Source organism: Oreochromis aureus, linkage group 12 (assembly GCF_013358895.1).
Source record: "Oreochromis aureus strain Israel breed Guangdong linkage group 12, ZZ_aureus, whole genome shotgun sequence".
Lineage (NCBI taxonomy): Eukaryota > Metazoa > Chordata > Actinopteri > Cichliformes > Cichlidae > Oreochromis > Oreochromis aureus.
The window spans coordinates 11,236,255-11,249,449 of record NC_052953.1 but is presented as its reverse complement, the minus strand read 5'-3'; positions in this window follow the sequence as shown (position 1 = coordinate 11,249,449).

The window sequence follows — 13,195 nt, the reverse complement described above, 5'->3', positions numbered from 1 at the left end:
AGATATGTAGTGTGTGTTTTACACGTCATATGGTGTATGACATTGTAATATAGTAATATATGTTTCACACATTACTGATGTAGAAAAAATGTTTTATTTTAAAATTAAATAGAAGACATTACTTGCCTGGCTGGATGATGAAGAGAAACATGCATGAGATGACGAGTAAAGTAAGGGAATACTATTGCAAAAAAGGTAATTGGATTACTGTTACTTTCCCGTAAGCACGCTGTATTACTGTGTTACTAAAACTGTGATTTTTTGGTGAGAATGTCTTATGACAATGACGTAAGCGAGTGCGATGTTCGTGGCAACAGCTGTGTGCAGATCAACAATGGACAGCATATGACCGTGCAGCGTTTAAAGTGTGCAAGTACTGACTTTACCTTGAGTTTGATTCCGTAAAATGTGACAAAAACATTAGCATCCGCTGTACACTGCGTGGGAAGAAAAAAAAATTTTAAGCGAAAAACCCCTTATCTTCCAAGCAAGCACCGAGCACGCTGCCACAGGAATGTGACATTCACAGAGAAACTCCCAGATCCTTGCACTGACATGACCGCTGCGACACACCTGCACCAGGGCAAACAAGATACTGAAGTTTCACCCATCCCGTTCTTCTTATGAAGTGGTGTCAGAAATGCATTCCTGCCCGTGCACTGCTGGCTCTGTTGTGCTGGCTCTGGGTCCATTGTGTAACTGATGGCACCAACAGGACGCTTACATTAGAGCCTCTTATTGCGTGTTTTGTTTGGGTTTCCAGCAATCAGAATCAGAGAAACTGTATTATTCCAAATGGAAATTGAGTAAAAAAAAAATTAAAGAATGGCAGCAGGTCATACTTAAACCCAGGCCTGCCACTCTACAACCATGCAACATATGACTACATGCTCATCGAACTGAGCTAAACCTGCGCCCAAGAGCGTTTAATCAACAAAACTGGAGAAGGCATGGAGAGAGGATAGCCTAACATATGAAACAGGAAATGACTGCTGTGTATTCTGTTTATTTCAACAAAGTAACTGTATTCTGATTACCACCTATTTAAACGGTAACTGTAACGGAATACAGTTAGTCATATTTTGTGTTTTAAATACGTAACTCTGGTACATGCATTCAGTTACTCCCCAACACCGCACACGCACACACACACACACACGCACACACACACAGCTGATGTAGCTGATGGCTAGAAAAAGCATCTGGTTGACGTGTGGCATCTGCATATATTTGAGTCTGTATGTATAATTTTGACCTCGCGTGGATTAGAGAAACTTGGAAATAAATTTAACCTTTTGAACCCAACTCATTATAGATGTATGCTGTATGGTGAATCTCTGATGGAAATACAACACCTCAGAGAAATCATCAATGCATCCACATTTCTCAGACAGAACATTTCTTCGTATCTCTCGTTTATCAGGCGTTGAATGCACTGACAACCAATGTCGTGCAAAGCTTGTTATGTTGAGCTCAAAAAATGTGGTCTAACCATGAGTAAGCAAAATAGAGAAATGGAAACTGATGCATTCTGATAAGATTGTGGTCAAATGTAATATGCTTGTGGTAGAACTTGACCTAAGCAGCTAAAGAAGGACAGGAGACAGATGCTGTCCAGTGTAGCGAGTGATTTATTCACCATTTTTGTGACCAAACAATATGTACAACAATAAATAAGGATCAACTCCATAGGATCAACTCAGTACAAATAAACATAACTGAACTTGAATCAACAGAAATTAAGGTCATATGCACACAGCTACACTGACCTGGTCCTTTCTCCTCGAACACCTACGTTCTTCTGCATAAATAGTCCACTTAACCAAACAAGCTCACCCCTGGACTATTCCATTATGTAGGTAAGACAAACATTTCCCTATCAATCTTATACTGCTATTTTTACTTGCAATAAAAACTCTACAGTGTAATCAATACATATTAGAACAATAAATCAATTTCTCTATAAACACACTCTAAAATCAACTTTATTAAAATACAAGGATTCTCCCCCTTCTTCACCTGGTCTCTTCCTGTGACCTCAGACTAACCAGGAAACTATAAATACAGGAAGTGAAGCTACATTTCCTCCTTTTAAACCTGGAACAAAGGTAGGTAAAGTGAGTTCATACTAAAATTAACAGAAATAAATAACATGTTAACTTAACAAACTTGTCAGAATTGATTTAAACCAGAGGTTCCCAAAGTGGGGGCATGCCCCCTGAGGGGGGGGGCGCAGAGCCATTGCGGGGGGGCGCAGAGCCATTCTTGGGGGGCGCAGAGCCATTGCAGGGGGGGCGCGGGATGAATAAAAATTGCTTGGACACTGCTAGCACACAAACGCGACGGGGCTCCGACACAAACCCAAAGCAGAAGATGAAGCATCACCAAGTATGTTTCCAAACCAGCTTCCTTCCAAGCCAAAGACTAGAAAATATGATGAAGCATATCTTGCCTTTGGGCTCACCTACACAAGTGCCAATGTAGGTATCCCTGACAGAACTTGTTTCCCCTGTGTTGGGAGCGGGGCCAGCTATATGCTGGGGCAAGATGGGGCAATGCCCCCTTAAACAAACGTTCTGCCCCCTTAAGTCAAACTTTTAGAAGTTTAGAAAGAAAATAATAGATTACCCACAAACTGAATATGGACAAGATTTACTACAGTAGCTGAAAAATCTGCTAGAAAAGGCACAAATTAAATGATAGGATAGGTTTCACGTCTCATACGCTCCTTGCCTCTGTGCACTGTTTGTGCGCAGGCTCACACAGCACTTGGCAGAGAACTCCCCCTACCCCCAGCTAAACATCCCAGCGACGCATCTTGCCAGCGCCTTCAAGTTGGACTCCAGTCTTATTTTATTCTTAATTTTGCAAATTTATTTCAATTAGGCCCCCCAATTAAGATAGATTTAATGTTGTTGGTTGTGAAGATCTGGATGGCTATTTTATTTTATTCTTTATTTCTATTTTTAAGTTTTATTTTTCAAGACTTTGTGAATTCTCTTTTTTGTAACCGGGCCTACCTTTTTTAGTTTGGTTAATATTGGCAATAGTGTAAAGTGTTATTGTTGGTTTCAAATATATTCGATATAAGCTATCCAATTAAGGTAAATGTCATGTTTTTAGTTGTTAGAATCTGATGAGGAATATTTTATTTTATTTTATTTTATTTTTGTTTTCCCCCTGAGGGATTGCCACCTTAACGTGGTCAGGGGGTTTGCGCGCCTTAGTGACCATAAAAGCTTGACCAGCAGAAGCTTAGCCTTCAGGTGGGACACCCAAGTTGGTCAGGTCTTAGGATAGAGGCCTGACAAAGTGCAATCCAATTACATGACAAAAACAGTTATCCAGAGTAGGGCTGCCACAATTACTCGACTAACAAAATCCTCAACGACTAATTTCATAGTCGGCGCGTCGTTTGAAGCTTTGTAAGATCCGGAAAGATGCAGGAATAAGTAGTAGGATTTAAGAGTGCAATAATGGACTGAAACAGAAGATGGCAGCAATGCATCTACAAGGATGCCAGCTGCTGTTAAACGCCGAAGAAGAAGCAGTCTCCGGTATCGTAGCTGTGTCCTTCGGAGGCTGCATTTTGTAGGCCGATTACGTTACAGCGACGCAACGAAGGCTGTCCAAATTCGTAGACTCCTACAAATGCGGCCAACAAATGCGTCCTTCATTTCTCCAGATTTGAAGGATGGGTCGGGTGTATCCTAGCGCGGCCCAGCCAATTTCAGTTTCCAGCAATGGCGGCAGCTACTTAGTTTTAATATTAGCCTTATTACTCTTTCTGAGTCACAAAATAAACTTTTAACATATTTTCAGGCGAGAATGTAGCTGTGTAAACTTCAAATATCTGCTCGGTTTATCAAGACATCACATATTTGCAAAAGTGCGCCGACATTTTCGGAGACGTCTGTTACCCACCAGCTCGATAGCTAGCCGGGGTTCAAGGCTCTCTAGAGCTGGCGAGAACAGCGAACTCCCGGCAAATCGTTTTTAAACCCCCCGCGGTCTTTCGTTACTCAGGTTAAACATGATAAGTAGGCCTGGGTATCATCACTGAATCGATTCAATCCACGATTTGATTCTAATTGAATCGGGGAAATTTTGCTTCAGGGTGTCAGAAATATTATAATTCTGATCAAGTATCAGTACATTTTAATATTTTTATATCTATAAAAAGAAAGCTGACACTTGCGAGACTTTATCAAAGGTGTAAGCATCACAGCAGATGCCTTTGTGTCAAAATAACTGAGGATAACACACAGAAAAACATGAAGGTGATTTTCCTGGGCTGGGATTTTATAGCAGATGACCTTAAAAATATTCTGCAGTAGATCAAAAACGAAAGAAAACCATTAATCAACATATGAACATTACCTGATATTGCTAAAGTGAAGCAGAGCAAAGTTACAGAGCTTTTATTAGAGACACAGCTAAGCATTTTGCAATTTTGCATAATTTTTAAAAAGTTCAGTAGTCTATTGAACGGCAGAAATTTGGCTTTCTTTTCGGAAGTAAGTAAAAGGAAAAAAAAAAACAGCGGCTGACAGCGCTGTAAACAGCTTGTGCGTAATAAGCAAGGGAATAACGCAGAAAACAGATTTTTAGACGAAGCGTAGTTTGGATCTTCTTTTGCTGCTGGTTCAGTCAATATTGTTTGGAGAGAGATAAAACCTGCAGCTTCAGAATCTAGCGCAAAAAGGGCCTTAAACACAAATCGCGGACCCGCGACCCACCTAGATTCTATCATCTTTCTTGTGACATTGTGTGTATTGAATACAGAACTGCTGGATCTTTATTTTACCAATATCCCACCATTACTGCATGGAAGTAAACTGACATTTTATAGTTCTCCATTGATTTCAAAGAAAGAAAAATCCTTTTTTTAAAACAGCCATCATTTAATAAAACCGTATTAAAATGCCAGTACGCATTCTTAGGTTTTAGTCTATTTATAAACACACTTGCATCATACTATGATCAAAAAAGCCCAATGGACACAAGTTGCATGATCTAAATATTTGTAAATGATGACCATAACAATAAAACTAATTGTGCTAGAGAAATGTAATTGTCCGTACAATGAGCCCATGTTTTACCATGTTTAGAACGCCACACATCAACCAAATTATAAGTCTCAATAACGTGTTTCAAAATCCTCCTTGAATGTATATGTGGCTCCAAGTGATTCTTATCTAAATCATCAATTGTACAATTAAAGTCACCTCCTAAAATCAAATGATTCGTTGATGTACAACTTAACAGCGTACTCGCTAACTTTTCTAAGAAAACATCGAACACGTGGAGAGACTGGAGCATACACATTTAACAATGTCAGCTTCAAATTTTCATACGTAACAATGACCTTTAACAACCTCCCAGGTACAATATCATCTACTTCAATAGAAACTGGAAGAAAGTTTCTTGAGAAAAGAATTGCTACTCCTGAACTCAGTGAGGTTTTATGACTCAGAACAATGTTTCCATCCCATTCCTTCTTCCAGTCAACTTCAACATCAATATTACTCAGTCTTTTGAGCAAACGCTATATCAATGCATTTAGATTTTAGATGTTCAAAATACATCGCCCTCTTTTTCATATCCCTTGTACCATTAAGGTTCAAGGTTGAGATTTTAAGGGTACTCATAGAAACACAAAAAAAGAGCCATAAAAAAACGAGTATACAGCATCTTATCTGCTGTCTTTTTCCTTCAGGAACCACATTAAACTCGAGCTCTAATTTTTTGCATCAGTTTTCGCAGTCTATACACTTCAGTGTCCTTTAAGCCATCAGGAGTCCTTTGTCTTATTAACCATTTAGCTGAATCAAGAAACAACTTTCGATCACGGAAGAAATCCTGTATAGCTACATCTCGTTTCCCTTTAGTTACTTCCAAAAAACTTCTAATCTGTTCAAGACTGTACCCATCACTTCTCTGGCCATCAGGAATAGAAACGTCAGATGCCTTTCTATCACTATCAGTGTTAGGATGCCTGGGTCGTTGACCCAGAGTTTTGAGTTTATTATGTTATTTATCATTTCCAGTCTTTGGTTTCTTTGTTGGAGTTCTCTTATGGTTTATGCCTCTGTGTAATCCTTAGTTGCTGTCTCCCCTGTCTGCTATATCCCCGTGTCCAGTCAGTGTCTGTGTCTGCCCTGGTCCCACGTCTCTGTTCCCCCTGTTGCAGTGCCTGCCTGTGAGTCTGTGTCTTTAAGTTCAGTCTGTGTTATGTTTCCTGTTTTACTTTGCAGGTGCGTGTCTTATATTAATGTGTCTGGTTTTGCTTCCCCTGTTTCGTTAGGCCTGATTTGCCCCAGCTGTGTTTCCCTCCTGTTGCCCATTCCCTGATTGCTCCCTCTATGTATTTAAGCCCTGTGTTTCAGTTTGTCATTGTTGCGATCTACCCTTATCTAGCTGTGTGTTCTGTCTGTATAAGTTTACCTTGGAGTCTTAGCTTTGTTACTTTTTGGAGTTCAGCATTAAAGCTGTATTTAAGTTCACCTTTTGTCTCTGACTGTCTGCACACAGCCATCAGAAGAAGATCAGAAGATCGCGACCAGAACTAGTGATGGGCAGATGAAGCTTCATGAAGCACTGAAGCTTTTCATCCAATTGGTTCACCCCAGCGCAAAGCTTCTTGAAGCTTCATTTGCTCTAGTAGGACATCTACTGGACGTAAAAATATTATCCATCCATCCATTCGCTTCCGCTTATCCTTTTCAGGGTCGCGGGGGGCGCTGGAGCCTATCCCAGCTGTCATAGGGCGAGAGGCGGGGTACAAAAATATTAGTTGGCATGAATTTGAAGAGTGTGGCAATTTGGACACAGCCTGTAAATGTCAACAACAACAGGAGCGTGTAAAACATGTATATTGTAGTTATGGCAGTATACTGTGTATATTTATGCTGGCAGTATGGAAAATGATTATTTGGAAATGCTTAAAATAGAAATGATCATTTACTGTGAGGTGAGGTGTGGTTGGGGTATGGACAGTGGTTGTGCTTTTGTAACGTTGAGGTATGGACAGCTACACACTGAGGCTTTGAGCCTCAGTCCTGCCTGTTCGCATTTTATTCTGTAAAAACTAAATTTTCACTGCTTTTATGACCTTTTTAGTGGGGAGAACATAGCTAGGATTTAATGATTTAACAAATCTTTTAAATCCTTTGTCCTCCACAATGTTAAATGGCTGGGAGTCCTCAATCACCATGCTAACCAGGTCTTCATCTATTTGAGATTGTTCTCCTGAGGAAAGACAATAAAAACAAAGCACAAATATAAATATCACACACGTAATTTATTACAGTTGTATAATATTGTTATATCATTTAGTAACATTACAGCATGCTATATTATCATGGCATTTGATGGCTCACCTGGTCTTGCTCCTCAATCGGTGTTCCCCTTATTCTCATGCAAAGCTCTGTAGTGCCTAAGCATGGATGAGGTGTTGTTGTTATATCCCAGCTCCCTGGCACATAGCAAACACTTCACCTTGTACAAAGGTAAAGACAGCTTAACATAAATTGTATTGCACCATCAGTATTATGAAAATACATCTTCTGTAGAAATTTACATACCTTGTTGAGAGGAATAAGATCAAAATGTTCCCACACAGGGGAGGACATCCTCCTCTTAGCTGGCTCATTCTCTCCTGTCTCTCTCCTCACTCTCCTAAAACTCCAAACTCTCACTAACCGCAACTCTCCATCAAACACCCACATTATGAATGAAGTCTGAGGGGTTTATATCGCTGTCATAGCTCGCGGCAAAGTTCGAACCACTTCCTGAACCAGTCACGTGGTACAGCCGGGCAGCGAGGCTTCGGACGTCATCATTTTCAGCTCCTCCCATAAATGAAGCAAGCTTCGATACGCGCATCGCGGAAACGCCCCCTCCATTACTCGACACAAGCTTCGAAGCCTCGATACAGAACGTCCCATCACTAACCAGAACATGGGCCCCACAGACTGTTCCACCTCAGACTTTGAGGCTGAGATGACGAGGTTGGTCGATTTGCTGGACCGCATTGCTCAGGCCGATAGCTTACAGGCTATGGCTGTGGGACTGAGCGCGGTCGAGGCAATGATTACAACCAACCCCCGGCTTCATCAGTTCTCCATGGACACATATCTGAGCCATACCATAGCTGCATGGAGGGAGCACGTCAGAGCCAGCGAGCTGGCTATCTCTCTCTCCAAACCAACGCAGCAGCAGCAGACGGAGCTCACTGTAAAGCAGCTGCGTTTGCCACAGCAGGACAGTGTTTCTGCTGGAGGTTCTGGAGAACTGTTCCTGTGTGGTGAGCCGGAGGATTTGCAGCCCGGTCAGCTGGAGGCTTCGCGGCCCGGCTCGCCTGCTCCCCCTTCCCGGAGTAAACAGCGTTCACGCCACTCCCACTCCAGAACGACTGAGCACACCCCAGTTTTGGGAGAAAGTGACTGTTTAGTGTTCCGGCCAGCCCCTGTGGCTGATGTTATATCTAGGACTCCTTTTGTTCCTCTGGCAGATACTCTGCCTATGACTTTTTCCGTGCCTCAGCTGGCAAATAGAACTGGCAACAGAGTGCCACCTGCCATAACTAAGTTGGCTAAAGAACTGGGACTTGGCATTGCAGAGCTTATGGATCAAGCAAAGGTTAGTGTTTTTCGGCCATTTATGTTTTCACCTGTTCGCTCATCTGTTCTGCAACCTGGTCCTGCTGGAGGGTCCGAGGGGCCCGTACAGCCTTCTGTTCCCGCTGGGGGTTCTGGAGAACCGCACCAGCCTTTGTTCATCTCCGCTGGAGGGTCCAAGGGGCCCGTCCAGCCTTCTGTTCCCGCTGAGGGTTCTGGGGAACCGCACCAGCCTTTGTTCGTCTTCGCTGGAGGGTCCGAGGGGCCCGTCCAGCCTTCGTCTGCCTCGCCTGGAGGGTCCGAGGGGCCCGTCCAGCCACCTGCCTCGTCTGGTCCGGCTTCAGCCTCTGTGTCGCCTGCACGTCCTCGTCCGGTCCGGCCACTTTCCAGGCCGTTGGCTGGACATCATTGCTGTCGCGGCCGGCCCCTGGACCTCCTTCGTCGCCGCCGCTGCCCTCTGCGTGGCCGGCCTCCGGACCTCCTTCGCCTGGGTCGCCGCCGCTGCCCTCTGCGTGGCCGGCCTCCGGACCTTTTTCGCTTGCCTCGCTGCCGTTGCTTTTCGCACGGCCGGCCTCCTAAACTGCCCAGGTTTGGACTTTGGTGCCGTCAGCCTCCGGGCCGGCCCCCTGAACTTTTTTTGGAACTGTCGTAGGCCTGTTTTTGTTTGGTTGTTTTCTGGGCTCCGGTGTTCTCTGTTTTTGATCTCTGGGTTGTGTTTAGTTTGTTTCGGTCCCTCCGTCCTGTTTCCCCCACCGCCCACCCTGGTTGGGTTGTTTTTTGTTTTGCTGTTCGGGTTTGGGCTGTCTGGGAGCCAGCCCTTTGGGGGGGGGTACTGTTAGGATGCCTGGGTCATTGACCCAGAGTTTTGAGTTTATTATGTTATTTATCATTTCTAGTCTCTGGTTTCTTTGTTGGAGTTCTCTTATGGTTTATGCCTCTGTGTAATCCTTAGTTGCTGTCTCCCCTGTCTGCTATATCCCCGTGTTCAGTCAGTGTCTGTGTCTGCCCTGGTCCCACGTCTCTGTTCCCCCTGTTGCAGTGCCTGCCTGTGAGTCTGTGTCTTTAAGTTCAGTCTGTGTTATGTTTCCTGTTTTACTTTGGAGGTTCGTGTCTTATGTTAATGTGTCTGGTTTTGCTTCCCCTGTTTCGTTAGGCCTGATTTGCCCCAGCTGTGTTTCCCTCCTGTTGCCCATTCCCTGATTGCTCCCTCTATGTATTTAAGCCCTGTGTTTCAGTTTGTCATTGTTGCGATCTACCCTTGTCTAGCTGTGTGTTCTGTCTGTATAAGTTTACCTTGGAGTCTTAGCTTTGTTACTTTTTGGAGTTCAGCATTAAAGCTGTATTTAAGTTCACCTTTTGTCTCTGACTGTCTGCACTTTGGGTCCTATTCCTGCCTGCACACAGCCGTCGCATAACAATCAGAATCCGATAAAACATCAGACTCACTCTCTCTTCCACACTTTTCTTTCACCTGCATCTTTTTTGGTTTTACCCCTTTAGAATCTTTAGGTTTCCTTTTAACATTTGGTACCTTAAAAATACTTTCATCATCCCTGCACAAATTCCCTTCCCTATGGGCCATTTCATCCACATCCGTAACCTGCTGCACTCCTTCTTGTGTAGTTTGGCTAACTTCATCACATACTTCAGCAGAAGTAGAAGTAGAGGCAACCTCGCTGTTTTCTTGGCTGCTAAGCATTTCATACCTTGAAACCTTGGACTTCCTTTCCTCTCCTACAGTAACTGCTGGAGCTCCTTTCTCTGCGTTACCTGCAGAAACACCTTTCCCTTCCTTATCTGCTGAAAGTTTTCTGCTGAAGTGCCCTCCCCTGCGTTTTCAGAACCCTGCACAATTTCAGCCTTTTTTTGCACCTTCTCACGGCAATTACAGAGTGAATGCCCTTCCTGATTGCACCCAAAACATCTCATGGTTTCTGTCGTTGCAAAGATTGTGTATTCAAACCCATTAACCTTAAATTTCATCACTATATTCAGCTCCTCATTCTCATTGTTTGGAATCATATACACCCGTCTTCGAAATGAAACAACATGCCGTAACTTCGCAGATTTGCGCCCAAAGGGGAGCATAACCATTGCCGACACAATCTGACCATGACGTGACAACTCTTTCAGCAATATATCATCGCTGATGAAAGGCGGCAAATTAGATAATATTTTATTATTTTATTGTAAAAACTGTTGTTGGAAGCATACTGAATTTAACCAGATAAACATACAAACAAACACACACACGAAGAGAGAGGGAGAGAGTATGCATAGTATGCAAACGGCTAACAAAAAGCCATTATAATTAGTCATACAATGAGAATATGACAAATCAGCAGTTGACAATGACTAATTAATATTGTGCTGAACAGTCCAAAAGATTCGGTCAGCTACATCAGTGTCTGCTCTTTACTATCATAGCCAAGTGGCTAACAAACATAAACAGAAGTTTTCACTATCTCTACTAATTAATGTTATCTTTTTGTGTCTCTGTTGTGGTCAGTGCTATCCTCTATGCCAGGGGTCGGCAACCCTGGGCACGCGTGTCGTGCCACAGTTGACATGCGAAGGCTTAACTGATGGCACGACCATAGCTGGACTTTCCATCGGGCATACCGGGGCTTTGCCTGGTGGGCCGATGGTGATTTTTCATTTTTATGGGCCTATGATTTTTATTTATTTTTTTTTTTTTATAACGTTATAAACAATGAAAGGTTTTGGATTGGCCAGATGCTGGCAGATGTGTAAAAATAACTCCGTTGTTTGGTGGTGGCTATGGCGGAGCTGCCACAATAGGCCAGCAGGTGGATGAGGGAATGGTGAGGCAGGAGGAGGAGAGACCCGAGGCGCCGCCGGTCCGAGTGTCAGGTGAACTGAACTTCAGGTAAGAAGTTATGACCTGCAGTCTGTCTGGATCAGATATAAACCAAGTTCAGGTGTAGTTTATTTTCGTTGTGCTGAGTTTTTACAGTCAGTTACAATAACTCCTACTGCGTACTAGCTAGCATGACGGAGTTTCTATACAGCTGGGTGGGTGCTATGATGTTACTGATAGTGAACTTTATTTTATTCATAAGGTTAGTTAGTAGAGTTGCCAACCGTCCCGTAAAAACAGAATCGTCCCGCATTCAGAGAAAATATTACGCGTTTCGTATTGAGGTGAAAAGGAACACAGTCTGTCCCGGACTTCAGCTAGAATGGAAAAAGACACAAAGCTGGATTTATTCTGTCTTTACGCTGTCAGCTGCCTCTTTTTCTCTCATTTAATCATAAAACTGATCAATGATCAGCTGATCGGTATTTCTGACGCAAGTCCCGTCTCTCGTTTATTCATTGCCCACTTTGCGCCAGAAAGAGGAAACCAGCGGATGTCGCGCTAAACAACAGCAGCACCTTTAAGCTTGATCAGCTGTTGTTAGAATTTATTTAATATTAATTTCTAGTATCAGCTGATGTTTGCTGGAGCACAGCTGTAAAAGCTGCTGGTCATGATGTCGGTTTGGATATCTGGTGAGAGGGAAACATGCAGATGAAACCAGGAGATGTCCTTACTGAATCATCAGAGCTGAACAGGTGATGGAGAAACAGGTTTACCTTTTAGGTGACATGAATGAGTTGAATGGAAGTTATGAACTGTTTCTGAGAGACAAATAACACCAGGATCCTTTTCTACGTAGCTGACAGCTGGTAACTGTGAATGGGGCGGGTCTAGCAAAGTTTTGCCAGGGGGGCCAGGTAGGGCATTGACAGGGAAAGGGGGGCACAAAGAAATACTTTTCTTTCTTATTCTCATTTAAAATGTCTAGCTTTTATTAAACAATTATCTGAATCTTACAACCAAAGTTTTTATCTGATGTACAACGTATAGAAATCATACATATACCAACAAGACAGTGTACATCACTGTCACAACAGCGTTTGTTTTCATTCAAAGGCTTTATGGCTTTAATACCTGGTGGGCCGGTCTCTAGTCAAAATGCCCGGGCTGATTTTTTTGTCCCAGTCTAGCCCTGGGCACGACACGCAGTGAATTAATCTGAGAGGGTGCATTAAAAAATAAATGGCCGGGGCAGCGGTGCACATCGCAAATTAGCTCACATAGACACATTAGTTGTACTGCTTCTTAATGACGGTATCTTAGCTAAAAACCCCAACTACCAGATTCAATTTGTAATTGGCTAAAAATCACTTAGCCTACTGATGAGAGGAATGTTGCTAGTTCTCAGTTTTTTCAAGCAATGTTGAAATTTCCACATTTCGACACTTCAAATGCTTCAGGAGCTCTCCGCTCAGCGCAGCAACTGTTAATATAGAGCGTTATTAAATTTATTGCCAATGCAATTATATGGCACATTGAATTCTGAGGAAATTTTAGATGGCACTCGTCATCAAAAAGGTTGCCTACCCCCGCTCTATGCTGTTGCAGCAGGTTGAGGGTCACAGATGCCAACAGACTAAATAAAACTGCTAAACTGATCCACAAGGCCAGTAATGTTGTGGGGATGGAGCTGGACTCCATTAGGGTGGTGTCTGAGAGGCGGATGTTGTCCAAGATAAAGACAATGTTG